Below are 16916 nucleotides of genomic sequence, written 5' to 3'. Positions count from 1 at the left end.
ATTTGAAAATTTGTCCTGTTGTTTTTTATTTATTTATTGTACTGTTGAATGTATAGTGACAGAAAATGGGTAAGAGTTTAAGCAACTAATGTTTTAAAAGCAACAGAAAAGAGACAAAAAAGTTGAGGCGGGTTGGGGGAAAGCAACTTGGAAGAAATACTTCCATTTTTGCCAGGTACCAGAATTTGCACTCAGATATTTCCAAGTCCTTCTGGTCCTATTTAATACCAGACAAACGACACAGATACTGCTGGAGCAGCGTTGGTTATTTTGCAATGCTTTACTTGGCTGTGCAAAAATAGACTTTACATTATCCTGTGCTTGTTGCTGGAATTCCTCTGTCAGCAGACAGGCTGAGGTTATAACAACTGTTTAAGATTTGAAATATTTTTATTCAGAAATCTGACATGATTTGCTAGTTGTGACAACTGATTTGACAATGACCAGTGATTTAGGTCTACCTGTAATAAGTGAATTAATCTGAGTTAAAACATAGTGATCTGTCATGTTCAGAGATACCTCAACAGCTGGCTGACTTGTCCTCTGTCAAGCTAGTTTGTCCTGTGCAAATCTTCTGTCAAGTACGGAAAAGAACTGTTGAGAGAAAATTACATGGCAGTTTTAGAGTTAGTGATGAATTTTTCTCTCAACGTACCAGCTGTGCCAGCAACACTATTTTTTGTGGCATTAATCAAATATCTTGCCTGCAGCACCTTCACTTTCCCAAAGGCTAGAAGATGAATCTGTCAAAAAATTTCACTGGGATTTGCCAAGAGCTTTTCCTATGCTCAGGTACTAGTCCATGCACCTCGGAAGTTTGAATAAGGCTTTTAGGGATGTTGTTCTCAGAATTAAATGTCCTGTAGTGTAATTTTACCCTATACATGAATTCAAAACCATCATTACAGCGAACATGATGAAATTAAGGAGTCTGCCATAAGGCCAAGTACTCAAGCTTTGTTAATGTACTCCACTTGCTGACTTACAGCTCCGTGTTTATTTTTAGTTGTAGTTCTGCAATTAGCAAAGCACAAGAACAATTGAAGGCCACAGAGTGATCCAGCCACTTTTTCTGCAGATGGAGGAAATTGAGACAAGTTTAGGTTGATAAACATATATATGTATTCTATTCTTATATCATTATATTGCATATTTTCATTAAAAGTATAAACTGTAGGAAATTCCAGATTACTGTAGGAAATTCCAGGTTTTCATAAATAAAACCTATTTTATTTTAATCAACACAGAATAGAAATATATTTTTATCATTCCCCATTTTTTTAGTACTGAAATTTTAATTAAAAATTAATAGACTATTTCTTATATGAGCATTGGGACCCAAATGCAGCAATTAAAAGAAACAATAGGTTCCTACTCAAATGAGAGGACAAACATTCTTTTACTTTTTATTCATGTGCATGTATAGCATTACATATGCTTAGTGACACAAATGTGTGCTAGATGCTTTCATAGTTTAAAGGCTGCCAGCAAAGTTGGGTTTACCTAGCACTCAAAACTTGCAAACCACAGACATGTAGCACCGTACAGTAGGTGGAATATTGAACACCTCCCTGTAGGTGCTCTGTCTTGGAGAAAAAAGATTAAAGAAAATAATTCTTCGGATTTGCTCTGTGAGCAATGCTGACCTGTGAGAAGTTAAAGAGGTGCGTTCAGCTTAGTAAGTGGAGGTGAGGTATCTTTCACCGGAGTGAGCCCATGCATTGTGATCACATCTAGTTCCTGAGATTGCTTTCCTTTTCCCACTTCCATTGGTTCTCCCATTCATAGATTGGCTTTCACATTACTCCTTCTCTCCCAGATAGTTCTTATAGATACTGAAACATGTCTTTCACATGGGATTGAAGAGGAAGGAGTAGAATCGATTTAGTACAACTCCATCTATCCCTGCTGGAGACCTCATGTAGATCAATAGCCTCTCTGGTTATGTCAAAGGCCTCTAATAAATGTAATGGTTAAAGCATGGCACTAGACTTTGGTATGTAGCCCTTGTGAGGGAGGTCATTCATCAGCAAGCCAACATTATTCCTTTGTCATGCTAAGGTCTGAAATCAGATTTGAAAGGATCTAGTTTGTGCTGATGTCTTTATTATCACTCCATTGGATAGGGAGTTTGAAGAGGTGTTGGCCTTGGTTAACAAGACTTTCCAAACTCTCTTCTCTGCTCCTGATTTTATTAATCCCAGCTAGAGTCCCGGAAGGGCTCCTGAGACTGATTTTCTTTCATGACACCTTGAAGATCACAAAGCCCTATAGCTACTGTACATTATCAATACTATAGTTTCAACAAACATGTCCTAAAGAGATTTTGATTCAGCTTCCTCCCTACAATAGGCATTGGACATAGGAAGCATTATGCATTTCTGAGGAATATTTTTATTTAAAAATTGAATTTCCTTCAGAATTTGAATTTGTAAACAGTCTTCTGCAAAAAGTAAAGGCAATTTTAGAGGTGCACAGAAATAATGCTTAAAAGATAAACAACATTAAAAAGCATGGGCTCTAGCTGCAATTGTATTTTCAAATTCTCTGTGTCAGTCCATGCTCTGTGTGATAATGATTACAGTCTTCCTACATATTGAGGAAAACTAAGCCAGTGTTTTAAAAGCTGGAAACAGAGACTATATCCAAAATATAGAAACTACCTGTGGTTTTTTGTATACCAAGTCCTAACAAATTGTGAAATGGTCTTACAAAAGCTTCTGTGTCTATAACCTCTTGTAAATGATACCACTTGTTCCTTTAATGCATAAGTAAATTAAAATCAGACGTAAATCATTATCATTGTCATTGGTAGTAGAGTTCCTGCCACCAACATGAATAGCTGCACAAATTCCTAATTCAACATCAAATCAATTTTTTTTTCTGATACCTGAATATTTTTGTTGATTTGCATAACCTCATTAGCAAAGGCATTTTCATGAGCCTAACTAATATTCAAGAAATATTTACATATTACGGCATTGTTTTGAATTTGTTCATAATCTATATGAAAAAGAACAACTCCACAGAAATATCAAAGGTTATTGTGATTGAAGTTACTTTACAGTAATTTAAATAGTTTTTATAACAGGTTAAAAGAGGGATTTAATTATTTTAGATAGGCTGTAGTACTAGAACTACTGTGCTAGGTAATATTTGACAGGTTGGTCTGCCAGCCTTCCTGTCTGTCTACCTGTCTGTCTTTTCTCAAGTGTTTCTGCCTGCAGAAGTACTTTTAAAATTGCAGTAAAGAAATAGAGTGAGAGGTTTCTTAAATCACGCTATTGTATATCCAAAAAGGTATATTATTTTGGATGTGGTGTATTTTACAATTTGACAAGTTGGAACTTTGTAAACTGACAATTGGGCACAGATGAAGGTATCCATTTATCTCATATATGTCTTGTTGAGGCAAAGCTGTCAGAAGAAATCTTATCACATGGTGCCCCATTTGTTTTCTGTAGTGATTTATGATGGTTTTGAAAAGGTCTTGTGATCCCATAGGCTGCCACGATTCTCTGACTCTTCTCTGTCAATGGATCAGATTTTTGACATTTTCTGAGAGCATTCAGAAAAGATTTGATAAATCAGCTTGTGGTGTTTATTTTAATTGATCTGAAGCCCATTCCTTCAAGAATTCATCAAACACTGTGACAGGGTCTGGGTGTGCTGCAGTGAAATGAAAGAACTGGGTTGGCCGTGCTTCTGTGATGATGATACAGATATTTTGTTGAAAGTTTATGCTCACAGACGAGAAGATGTCATAACTAATTTAGAATGTCGTAAATCTTTTGACGCAGATTCTAATTCATAAATCTCATCCATCACATGTGATTCATGAAACGATAGACAACCTTTGATGAGAAGGTACTTTTGTGTGTGCTCCAAGTTCTTTGCATTTTTGTCCTCTTCAGAAATAAATCACTCCAGAACAACAGAATTCTGTTATGAAAGTGGTGCTGTAAAGGTCTCAGATTCTTTTGCATCTGCTCTTCTTCTCGTAAGGGGTAACATTTCTTCTCTTAAAGATGCTAATGATTAAAACTGTCTGTGCATGCGCTTCACTTTACAATAGGGAGAAAAATGTAACTGCGGTGGTTCTGGTTGAGGAGTCGTCACATTTGGCTGGTATAACCTGGGTCTCTTTTCTTCTCTCACAGGAACCTCCATCTGTTGAAAACATCACCACAAACACCTGTCCTGATCAACCACAGTCAGTGTCTTTGATCTCTTCACTCATTCCTGTTGCGCTTGGTTGGTAAACCTGTAAGGAGACCATTGCAGGATCTGAGCCTCTCTCTTATCAGCCAATCCACTCTTTTTCCTGCTAAGTTGAGGCATTGCTGCTGAGTGGTGGCTGTGGATGGTCAAGGAGGGAATTTGTGGTGGTGTATTTGATCTCTCTAATTAAGGGAAATGAGCATGGGATGACTGATAAGCAGGCTGGCCTATCAGGCAATGAATGATAACAAATAAATAAATAAATAAATGTCGCTCAACAGTGTTGCCAAGAAAACTGCTGAGGGCTGGTATCAATCAATGTCTGTTTATCTGTCTAGGACTCTGTCTTCAGATATAAAGTTTAGGTAATTCCATACGTTATCAGAATAATAAAGTAGCGAAGCCAAGCATTCAAAAGTTAGGTAGTCTTAGAATTAAGTTTGCCAGTGTGATATTCGTTTGCCATCCTTCTGAATACACATTTTGATTTTCTTCCTCAATGTCACACTTGTAAAATGAAGTAGGGACCTGAGTTAACAATTATTCATTGTTCTTAGTTCATGCACAGAACCCAGGTAACCATATATTCTTTTCTTGCAGTAGTCCGTTTCACTTGCATTTTAGCTTCTGCATAGAGTGAGGCTAGTGCCTCTTTTCAAAATGATAAGTTGCTACTTCAGTGCATTGCTTGTTTTCTCAGAAGTGCTAGGTATGTGGCCTGTGGAAGAAAAGCATGATTGAGTTTGTGCTCAACACAGCTGGTGTATCAGATGATACAAGAGGATCCTTAATGCAGATTTTAATGCTAAGTCTTTACCGAATTCTTGAGAGTATGTGCAAACAGTAGTTTCCAAAATCTTGTAACTCGGTCCCATATTCATTTGAAGACATAAAACATGCTTTTTGGAAATGAAGACATACTCTTCTTTCAAAATCCTGCTCCAGAGGAATAAAGCTGGACCTCTTCAGTGAAACAATTAGTATTTTATAGAAATATATGCTTATGTCAGCATATATTTTATAGAAATATATGCTTATTCCTTGCTCTTTTTCTTGAAATTTTTCAAAACAGTTATGGCTGAAGGACACATCAACCAAAGAAAATGCAGCCTGGAAAACTGGCTAAATGATTTTTTGTTGGATACTTCACAATGGATGGAATAATAGCAAGTAACCATCACAGACTGAAGAATGGCATCTAAATTGTTCACCATCCACTCAGTGCAAGGCTTTATGGGTTACTAATTCCTTTTTGCCATTTATTGCATACCTCACTATTGGTTACTGGAAAGGTCAACAGTTTCTCCTGCCATACATGGTTGAAGGAATTCGGAGTTATCTTTTTTCACCTGGCAGATTTCTGAGTTTATTTCCCTTACCCGTGACTTCTTTTGCATATGCTTAAGCAAAGGTTTGTCTGCTCACATGATTATGGGTAGACCTTTAAGCTGAGAGAGGAGCTATCAGCATGGCATGTTTTTCAATGCAGTGTTCTGCTCCTCCACACAAGGAAGAAAAGCTTAAATTTTCTGCAGCACTGCAGTATTCCAGATGCCATCAAACAGGGAAGATTGAGGGCTAGATAGGCATAATTCAAGGTGAGGGATTGAACATTTGGACTCTGTGCTTTTCTTCTTCTCAAACTTCTCCTTCTTTCATCCTGTCCATCTTTGCCTCTCATTATTATTTTTTAGCTCTAGAGTAACAGTAGCATGAAAGCAGTTGTCTGTGTGCCTGATTCTCGGCCCTGCCGTTTCACAGGCATCTTTAAAGACATTAAGATCCTAACTTAATCTGGTATTGGGCCAAGACTCAGCAGACAAATTCAACTGCACTTAATCTCCCATCATTTTGGTCCAGTCTTGATGTACAACACCCTTGCTACTCCAGTGTGGGCTGACTCCTTAACAGAAGCAATTGGCATTGCCAAAGTGTGTGTACTGCTTAACCATTTTTCTTAGAAGAATAAATGTACATGAGAATTTAGAATGGACATTTGAAAGGGACAGAGCCACTATTTAGAAGCAGTCATAGAAAACTGTTTAAAAGATACCCTGGACTCTCTAAGAGGGCAATTTTTAAAAGTGCTGGCAGCTCTTAGCACAGTCTTTAAATGCCCAATGCATTGCAAACAGGCGAAGTTTTCCAGTGTGTCTGTAATTGAAGGTTTTTATAAAATTGTTTTTTATTTGACCAACTGCCAATCTAATCAGTTGGCAATGAACTTGATGTTTTAGCTGTGCGCTAAAGTAAGAAAGCAAGAGAGCACTCAAAGTCTGCAACAGCAGGATCAACAGATTTTTCAGTGTTACTTCTCCATCAAAGAAGCAAATAATTTGGAATTTAAATGAATGCTAGAATTAACCGGTTTTTCAAATTCTTCCAAGGGTGCTTGAGCTTCTAATCTCAGTTTTTTTCATTCAAGATGGCTGAAAAAGAAATATGCTTTGAACATCGTTATTTTTAATCTCCAAGAATGTTCTCTGTTTCCTGCCACCGCCACCACCAAAATATTGAGTGGCTTTCACTCTTCCCAAAGTGTATTCTTTTTTAAATGGTCATTGTAAGTAAGTAACATTTAATAAAATGCATTCTGGAATAAACAGATCTGCCAATCATGAAGCAAAAAAGAAGAAAAAAACCTGGTTAATGTTGGCATTAGCAATTAGGATTGTGCCATCCCCACTTAATTTGTGGGTAGGAAGGAAAGTGATTTTATAAACTATTCACTGAAGGTTAATTCAACAAATATCATACTCAAGTCCTCTTTTTCTTCTGTTATTGTGTACCATCTTTTTAATGTCATTCAGGGGAACATAGAAGTCGATGCTCAGCTAGTGTGAATTTTCATGGCTGTGTTGAAACCAATGGAGCTAGATCAATTTACTCCAGCTAGGGTCTGCTATTTATTTAAAGAAATAAATTATTCTGAGTGCATATTAGAAAAGTGATTCTGTAGACATTTTGCAACAATGGGCAATTCTTGGTTATTCCTTTTTTTGCTCTACAGAAGCAACCGCTGATAAGTCTCATCAAATGATGCTTCTCAATACAGCAGCCCTGACAGTTTATATTAGCAGAAGACATTAGGTTAGGTGTTGAGTGAGTTAAGAAAGCATATCTTTGCTAATTAATTTATTTTCCATATTGGCCTGCATTGGGTACAGATGCTTTCATCCAACCTGAAAGGTACTATGGCAAGCAGGTGTTACAACAATCTTAGCCCAGAGGTATCCTAGTCTTTTTGCCTTGTAGCATTCCAGCTACAGGCTGGAACTAGCTTTTGGAGAACTTGTCAGTGAGATTGATTGCATTTTGGAATTTCCATTGATAAATTATCTCTCCAATTCTTCACCATAGGCAACACTCTGAGTTTTTGAGACTGTGCGTTAAAACTTACTGTGCTTGTGTTCATCAGTTTGAAACATTGTGGGATTTTGTTAGGTCATATCTTACAGGAAGGGAGACAGAGGTGGTTAGATGTAGCTGTGCTGCCGTACTCTTCACAGACCACAGGCAACAGAGAAAACCATCCAGGCAAGGTTTTCTTACTGAATTTGCAGCTAGCCTTCATAATTGCCGATAGTCACATAAGTGGTCTTACTTCAACAGCAATGACAATTCATGGAGTTATGGCTGGTTGGTCTGCTAGGAACCAGTTTATTCTTGACATTTTGTGAAGGGATAAGGGATTCAGTTTTTATTTAGTTAGTTTTTCTTTGCTGTATACAAAGATTAGCACAGCTCAGCATAAAGGAATAGCACAGTGCTTCTTATTAGAAGTATGCTATTGCTTACAAACATCAATATGGAAAGATCCAGATAGAAAAGCCACTCTTGTTATACGTTTACCATTCTAACCCAACTAAGAGATATTTATTTCAGCAGCCACTTGTAAAACCCTCTTTCTAACATAAATCTTGGGTCTTAAACGAGTGGAGCAGTAGACTAACCAGCTTAATAAAAAGAGAGAGATGAAACACAACTAATGGACAGGGCATTGCAACAAGGTGTTATCAAATCATTCATTGCACTAAGTGCTCTCTCAAGTTCTGTTGTAAAAACAATTAAAGTGCTGATGGCAGGCTTAAGTTACTTCAAATCATTTGGCAGAATTGATCCACAATTATCTTTGTTATCCCTGAAGCCCCAACTACTAAGTCCTCCGTCCACTTTATATTTCCTACACATGGTTCTCATACCTGTCAGCTGCCATGCTCAATATCCACTGGAACCAGAAACTTCACTGGATCCAAGAATTCCAAACTCTAAATCTGCTTGTGCTCTGAATACACAAGTTCAAGTGTACAAAACACCCGTATGATAGTATACCCATCAGCTTTCAAAGAGCTTGTAGTTTGTAGTCACGTTTGCTGTGTATATGAATGTGTGCGATTATGGAATAAATGAGACATCGAATTAGATGCTCTCTGTGGACACTTATTTAATATTTGAAAGGCTGTTGTCTTCTGTTTAGTGTCACAAGGCTTGTAGTCATTCTGCTTTTTAGGAAATGTTATGCTCCTCTTTAACATGAATCTCAAAAAGAAATAGAAAAATGCCTTTAGTGGAGTTTTGTATGAGTTCTCCAAAATGTAATACAGACATTATCATATCAGATGAGTAATTCATATGGCATGGCACCTTTCCCCAGGCAGTTTAGAAATGCAACTCCCCTTGGCAGGGAAAGTGTCAGTCCAAATGATTAGAGTTTAGCAGAGTTACACGTACCAGAGCATAAAATTGGACAATGGCAAGTGTTAGACAGCCTGAATTATAGGCAGTGATTTTTGTGATACCTCTAATAATTTGGAGATTTGTACCTCTCACATCATCATTCTAAAACATAAAAGCCAAATTTTCTTCTGTGGCTAATGACATGAGGGAATAGGCATGAGATGCAGGAGAGGAAGTTTTGCCTGACTTTTACCCTGTAGATGTTAGACCAGAATGTGCCCACAGCAGGTAATAATGGAAGAGGTGCCAGACGGCTTAGAGATGGGGGGATGAGTTGGTACATGACTTAACCATGCCAGTTTTGAGCTATGAAGTCAAACCAGAATAGTCCCACTGGAGACTTCACTGTGGGAATCTCTGGCTGAAAAGATTTTTTCTTGTGCAGCCTCTGTGCAGTGTAAAGAGAACAAAGCAAGGCCAAGAACACATCCCTGTTTTCTGCAGAATTCACGGAGGCATCCATTTCACTGTCACCAGCCCTAAACCTCAGATAGAAAGGGTTTTTAATTGCCTTCCTACTGTTAAAGTTTATCCCCACTTGTTTAGTCTCCCCAGTTCAGGCATCGGGCGTCAATGCACTTTTGTTAGTTTTAATGCCAACATATTGAACCATTAGAACAGAAGGCACCACTTAGTCCATTACCCAGTCAATTTTCAGTTTAAATACCATTCTTGTAGACTCATAAGGGATTAGAATTGGTTTGAGTGGCACAGTGAGCTTTTTGGTCTCTATTGCACAAAACAGGGAGTTATTCTGCCTCCTTGATGATAAGTTGCTCGGAGTAAGGGAAGAAAACAGAATTTCAGTTATTGAATATTTAATTCTGGACAGCAGTTTAATCAGAAGTGGGATTTGGGCAATTGCTCTAGCCCCCACCTAACATACTACAGTTTCACTTCTTAGTATTCCTTAATTATCCCACTGAGATGTTTGAGGAGCAACTAGTAGTAAATGAACTTGGCAAATCAGCTATTACCCAAGTAATGAAATACAAATACATATGTTTGACAATTCTACAGGGAAATTGCTGAAGCTAGGATTCTCTATGGATTGTATTGGCCAAGAGAGAAAAAGCAGGTGTTGTTATCAAAATTTGTATACAAACAATTTGACTAGAGTTTTAAAATAATGTGAAGCTTTTTTCCCCTTCAGCTAACTCCAAGCATGTCGGTTAATGTATGGAGAGCACTGATTGTCAAATAATAAATCTGTAATGGCTGTGGATTCACACAGTGACGTAGTTCTAAATATTCAAGGATTTTACATTAACATTATATCTAAGGATGCGTATCAACTTTGCATCTAACCTTAAACAAAGGAGAGTTCAGCTCTACTGAGAAAATTGATTTTATTCAACAGTTAGGCGAGGGAAATTAGTACATTCAATATTTGTAGAAAGAAAATAAGCAAAGCCCACAAGTCTGGGTGCTTTGAGATTGTTCTTTGTTTTAGTAATTATACCTTTATATGTTAGATCTCATATTTACACTTTCAGAAGTATTCTAAATGGTTTATGCATCAATCATGTCCCGGACCTGCTGGATTTCTACACAATTTTACAATGAACTTACAGCCAAACTAATTCAAAGTGAACTGAGTTTTAACTTTACAGCTGTAGCTATCTCATTCTGTCTGTCTGGGACATTAGAACAATTTAATTAGTAACCAAATGTCAGTTGCTTCTAGTTCGTTTGCATGATATCTCAATGTGCTAATTTCTCAAATTAACATAATTTATTATTTAAGCTCTTTGATTTCAGGGACAAAGTTGTTTGAATTATTTCATCTGAGGCCTTTTATTCATATGCAAGAGGACACGAATAGGAATACTTATCAGGATGCATTTACTTATGTTTACCATAGAACGATAAGCCAATGTAAAGCTAGGAAATCCTCCCAAGCCTCACAGATCTCCATTTTGCCATTAGCCGTACCAGTTTAAACAGTATGCCGCAAGAAATATCGACAGGTCAAGTACAGCAGAGAAGAGTGTGTGTCCCAGCGGCCTTTACACTGACAGTTTCTCCCACATTAAAGAGTTAACTAGCAGCCTACCAGCTCGGAGTGGAAGCTAATGAATGAAATGGAGATTGATATAGACTCTCTTTGGAGGTGCATCGATCTGTATCTTCTGAACTCAGCTTAGGAATTCTGCAGGCAGCATTGCATGAGTAACCCTGGCATGGTGCCCATTAGCAAATAACTCTTTTAATGTTTGTCTTCAATTGATTCACTTATTGTTGTACTGACTACTATGTAGTTCTGCAAACTTTCTTGTATTTTGCCATTGTAGTAACAAGTTATGTAAAGGTCTACTACAGGAATTTGATTTTGGAAGTCAAAACTGAAACAAATTCTCAAGCCACTTTATTCATTCTGCTTATTTCCTTCTCCTGCTCCCCACCACCCACCCCAAATAGCATCAGGTAATTATTCAGCTGAGATGCATAACTGCCACATACACCCAAAAATTGCAAATTTCAATAGTTTTATAAATCATTTTATTGTGCTGTCTAAGCTGATATCTCAGTCAGAGCAAGCAAAAGTAATGTGCTCTTAACTGTGAAGTATTTCCATTTATTTCTTTAAATTGATGCTGAATTAATAGAAGTGTCTGTAGGAATCATTTATTTTTTCTGATGGTCTCTAGCATGGAATGTAGCTACAAAGACAAGTTTCAGCAGGAAGGCCTTCCTTATTTTCTGCTTAGCAGGTCAGGAAAGGTTGGACCCTTGCTGAACAGCAGAGAGAGAATTAATCTGCCAACTTCAGCTGTCTGAAAAGTAGTCACCTAATTCAAGTCTAAGTCTAAATTGCTGTATAGTCAAAGAGGGAGAGCAATTCACTCCTCCTGTCTCTAGCACCTGTGAGTAGTTGTCTCTAGTCTCCATTAACTAGCGAGGAAGCATGTACAACTAGCCTTGACTACATCTCAAGTTTTATGATATGAAACCTAAACAATATCTATAGGTTGAATGCTTAACCCTGTAAGCAAATTTATGTATGCAAACAAGCTAGTGAAACCAACCAGAGATGATGACCTAATATGGCTGAGGCAATGAAAATCTCAAAACCCTACACCACCTGCAAAACCTCAGTAGAGACTTTTGGCTATAGACTTCATCACACAGAAAATTCAAATCTGGCTTATGGCTCTCCACATTTTATGTATGTAGATATCCATTTTCAAAGCATATAAAATTATAAAACTAGTAACTCTAAATTAAAGTTAGAAGCATTCAGAGGTGATTTTTCTGTCTGCAATTGAATTGTCATTAGGAGAGGTAGACAGAAGACACTTAGTGGCATTTTACAGAAAAGTTTAAACCAAACACATTTAAGAATAAGTTACATTGTTCCACCTGTTCTTTTTTTCTCTCAAAAGTTTTCTGCCTATCTTTTGTTTTTCTTTGCACACTTTTGTTTTTCTGCCTGCAGTGTAGGCAGAGAGATCTTTTCATGGTAAAATAATTGTTTTGATTATAGGTTTGAATCAAGCATCTGTAAATCAAGGTGGAACCTGATGTAAAACTATTGGTTCCTTTGAAATATTTTTTGTATTGAAAACCAAAACAAAAAAAATTTTACATGAGAAAATGATAAAATGAGAATTTTTAATAGAAAATTATTGAGAATTTGTGGTTATTATTTTGATGGCTTTCCATCATTGACAGCTGTAATTGCTTTCAGGTTGGTTTTTTCTTAATCATCATGTGTATCTTCTGAAACTCTCTTGCTTAGGCATCTACTTAGAGTTGTAAGTATTATAGTTTATTAATTTAGGAAGTACTAAGTAAAAACCTTATTCTTGCGATCTAAGCACATCATTTATTACAATGATTATTGTTTAATTTCATTCCTGGAACTGCCTATTTTGATTAAGAAGTTAACATGATTAGAAATTCAGGAAATTTTAATTTATACAAAATTGCAGGTCTTCTTGTTCAATTTAATTTAACCCACACCTTACAGTAAAATGTGCTTTGATTTTAATCCTTACACTTATAACTCCACTGACTTTGGGAAATTGTTTCTGACTTACACCATGGCAGATGAGAATCAGAATTAGGTCTGATACCAGCATATTTCTTAAGGTGGAAGCAAAAGAATAATTATAAGTAGTTTTTGCCTTCTGAACCTAATGGATTGTCAGGCATGCTTGACATTATTCTATAGGCAAGGCCACAGAAAATCAATACATCTTAGGCAAGGTTTAATTTATTTGTAGGTTCTTACAACTAATGACTTTCCTTTTCTGTTTGTTGATTTTCTATTTAGCTTTTGCTCTCATGAATACCTACAATTTTATCCTCCCATTGTAACACAAACTGTGATGTCATTATAATTTTTGTAAAAGACTAGGTACATGAACAAACAACACAAAAATGGAAACTGTACCTTAAAAGAATTTGGCACAACAGAATCAAGCTTCTCTGACTCCCACCTTGGACAATACAATGTGTTTTCTACAATAATATTTTTGTTTATATTACAGCAGCACCTGCAGCCTCCAAACAGTCTTGTGTGTCTTCATGCCAGGCGCTATACGGTCGTATTCTAACTGAAAATCTCTCCTGTGATGATTTTCTCATCTGAATAGAATAAACAGAAGTAGTATGAAGGAAAGTGGTGCTGTCCTTGTTCATAAGGAAATGAGTTACTGAGAAATTAAGCGAGACACCCAAAGACACTTTGTGACTTGGAAATTATTTATAATTCCTCAGGATAAATACAGTATCCTGAATACCAAGACTAAGTTTTGAGTCTTATACTGGGTGGTTTTCTTGTTGAGAATATCTTCAATTGCACCACAATTCAGATGTGCCCATTCTGTAAGTAACATTGCAGTAAAACTAGCTTTCATGTGCTTGATGCTATTGTTCAGAGGTACATAAATGTGGAAAGGAGGATACTTTTTCTGCAAGAAGTTTTAACTAAAAATGTAAATGGAGGTTGCTTTTTTGTTGTATTGGGAAAGGTTGCATTTGGCTTAGCAATAACAATTCTATGGTTCTACTGTAATTTAGTGTATTACCAGATCCCATTTCTTCCAGTTAGTCATCCCCATCTTTCCATGCATGCTTAGCCTGCTGCAGTTCAGGGCATTGACTCCAGCACCATTTCAGTTTGTTACCATTGACAAACAGATAAGCTACTCTCAGACATAAATGGGATTTTAACTAGTTCTCCCAGAATCATAAACATGATGGCTACATGGCCAACTTCCAACAAAACTTTGTAAGTAGGAATCGCTGTATCACTGTCTTCCTTACCAATACAAAGGCATTTCAGCACAAAAGTGGAACTGTGCAAGACTCAAGTGAGGAAGTAGAGAGTGTATAAGAGTAAGATCAGGCATTTCAAAGCGATTCTTTACACTGGTAATAGATATGGCAAATTTATGGATTTTGTTAGGATTCTTCTGACAGCCATGAACACAGATATATTTTACAGTAATGTAACTGTCCTAAATCCCTAGCAGGGAATACAATGACTTCTAGTATTATTTTTCACCACGCTGGTTACACTAAAGAAGCCATATTTGATTATTTTATTGAAGTTGTTTGGCTTTTTTTAAAAGGCTACGATAACCATTTAACCTTGGTTTAGTTCTAGATGTTCAACCAATGTTATACCTGATCTAAAAAAAAATCAGATACCTAGACAAAGATAAATTACTGAAACAAATACACAAAAGGTGTTTATATGTGTCTCACAATGTTTGCTATAGAATAGGCCTGTAAGAATATAACTCCAGGATTTTGGGCTATGTCTTTTTCTAATTGACTTGTATCTGTGTTTTTCTCTGTATGTTTATGTTAAGAGAGAATGGAAATTGTAGGAGACCTTCTAGCTTTACCTAATATACTCAGGAAAATCAGTCAAGATATCCTAAATAATGTTTCTGAAATAGCATATTTTGACTGAAATTTTGCCATGTTTGACCTTTGCCTAGAGCTGCTTTTTAGTGACTCACAGCTGGGGAAAATCAAAACTTGTCATCTGTTGTCAGTAAATTACTAAACCTTTCTTTATATAATCTTTATAACCTTGCTAATTAATGTAATAATTTAATAGAGACTGAATTTTATTCTCTCAAATCTTACTCTAAAACATTTCTCTGGCTGTTAGCAAAGGCTGTAACTTCATGGACGTGATCAGCAAAGGCATACAGAATGGAAACAAGGAAGGGCATAGGAGGAGCTTTATTAGCTTCATTTATAGCTTAGAGTTATATTTTCCCTCTTCTTCATCTCTGAAATACGAGACACTTATTCTTGTCCAGTGCCTTGAATCACTTCATCTGATCTATAAACATTAGTCAGGATTGGCCATCTTTATTCTAACACTTTGAGTTTGACATCTTTTCCCCAACCCATCTGATTCTTCTCATCCTGCCACTGCGAGACAGGGCATAACATGGTGAGTGCGTACAACCTCTCCTTCCCTTTTACACTGTTATGGTTCATGAGCTATCTCGGATCTTTCACGTACATTTTATTCTAGCAGCTCATTGCGTTGAGCCTCATATTTGCACTGGACACCAGAACCAAGTTGATATTTTAATAAAATCTATGTATACTTTGACTTCTAAATTATTGACTTTTTCATTGTTAGTGTAAAACTGAGATTTCATCAAGGAGGCAAAATCCATCAGAAGCCTTTCTTATATACTCAAAAAAGAAAAATGTGAGGGACACACAGCATTCTGGAAATGTGTTTCAAACTACACTTCAGTTGTAAGGCAGGGAGTGCAGAAGCTTCCTTCTCCCTAAGAATCCCTGGGGAAGCGACAGAGAGATTTTACCCTCTGCGTTTCATCAGTGGACTTGCATGGAGAAGACCTCTTACTGACTCACTCTTTCCACTACTGATCTCAAGAAAAGTGCATGCCCTTGCATGCACATGCAAATGTTTATACACAGATATCTCCTGCCAACGTAAAAGAGAGACAACCGAATTAAATTTTTTTTTTTTTGCTGGATTTGGAAGCTTTGGCCTAAATTAAGTTAATTTTTATCTACCTCTATCTTTAGCATACAAAACATGCTTTAAAATCCTGTTTCTTTTTGAAAAAATACACCTTTTAGAAATGAAAGGTGTAGTAAGTCAGTGAAGATATGTTAAAATGCTCATACACCTAAGGTATGACCACTTATATCAGGGTACAGAGGACAGCTTGGTACCATTGGAATTCTTTGATTAAGCTCAGATTACACTGTGGCTTTGGTGGAGGCTTTACATGTGGGACTGTCCTTGTTTCAGCTGGGATAGAGTTAATTTTCTTCCTAGTAGCTGGTATAGTGCTGTGTTTTGGATTTAGGATGAGAATAATGTTGATAACACACTGATGTTTTAGGTGTTGCTAAGTAGTGCTTATTAGTCAAGGACTTTTCAGCTTCCCATGCTCTGCCAGGTGCACAAGAAGCCGGGAAGGAGCATAGCCAGGACAACTGACCCAGTTGGTCAATGGGGTATTCCATACCATATGATGTCATGCACAGCGTATAAAGCTGGGGGAAGAAGAAGGAAGCGGGACGTTCGAAGTGATGGCATTTGTCTTCCCAAGTCACCGTTACGCGTGATGGAGCCCTGCTTTCGTGGAGGTGGCTGAACCCCTGCTTGCCGATGGGAAGTAGTGAATGAATTCCTTGTTTTGCTTTGCTTGCGCACATGGCTTTTGCTTTACCTGTTAAACTGTCTTTGTCTCAATCCACGAGTTTTCTCACTTTCACCCTTCCAATTCTCTCCCCATCCCACTGTGGGGTGGTAAGAGAGCAGCTGTGTGGGGCTTAGTTGCCAACTGGGGCTAAACCATGACAGGGACGCTACTATGCTGGCAAACAGGAAAGAGTTCAGCCAACAGTTCAGGATAGGGAGGGGAAGATGGCCTGCATGGCTACTCACAGAACATAAATAGAACTACATGCTGTGTACAAGGGCAGCACTGAAGGAA

The 16916-nt window shown here is 37.2% G+C and overlaps 1 protein-coding gene across 6 annotated transcripts in view; it reads left to right on the top strand.

Moving 5' to 3' along the window:
• Positions 1 to 16916, top strand: part of NPAS3 (neuronal PAS domain protein 3) — a 623692-nt gene that overhangs the window by 474470 nt on the left and 132306 nt on the right. The window lies entirely within an intron of this gene.

The sequence above is a fragment of the Calonectris borealis genome, chromosome 5, assembly GCF_964195595.1.
Source record: "Calonectris borealis chromosome 5, bCalBor7.hap1.2, whole genome shotgun sequence".
Lineage (NCBI taxonomy): Eukaryota > Metazoa > Chordata > Aves > Procellariiformes > Procellariidae > Calonectris > Calonectris borealis.
The sequence above is the reverse complement of the archived record's forward strand: the minus strand, read 5'-3'. Positions and strand labels throughout refer to the sequence as shown.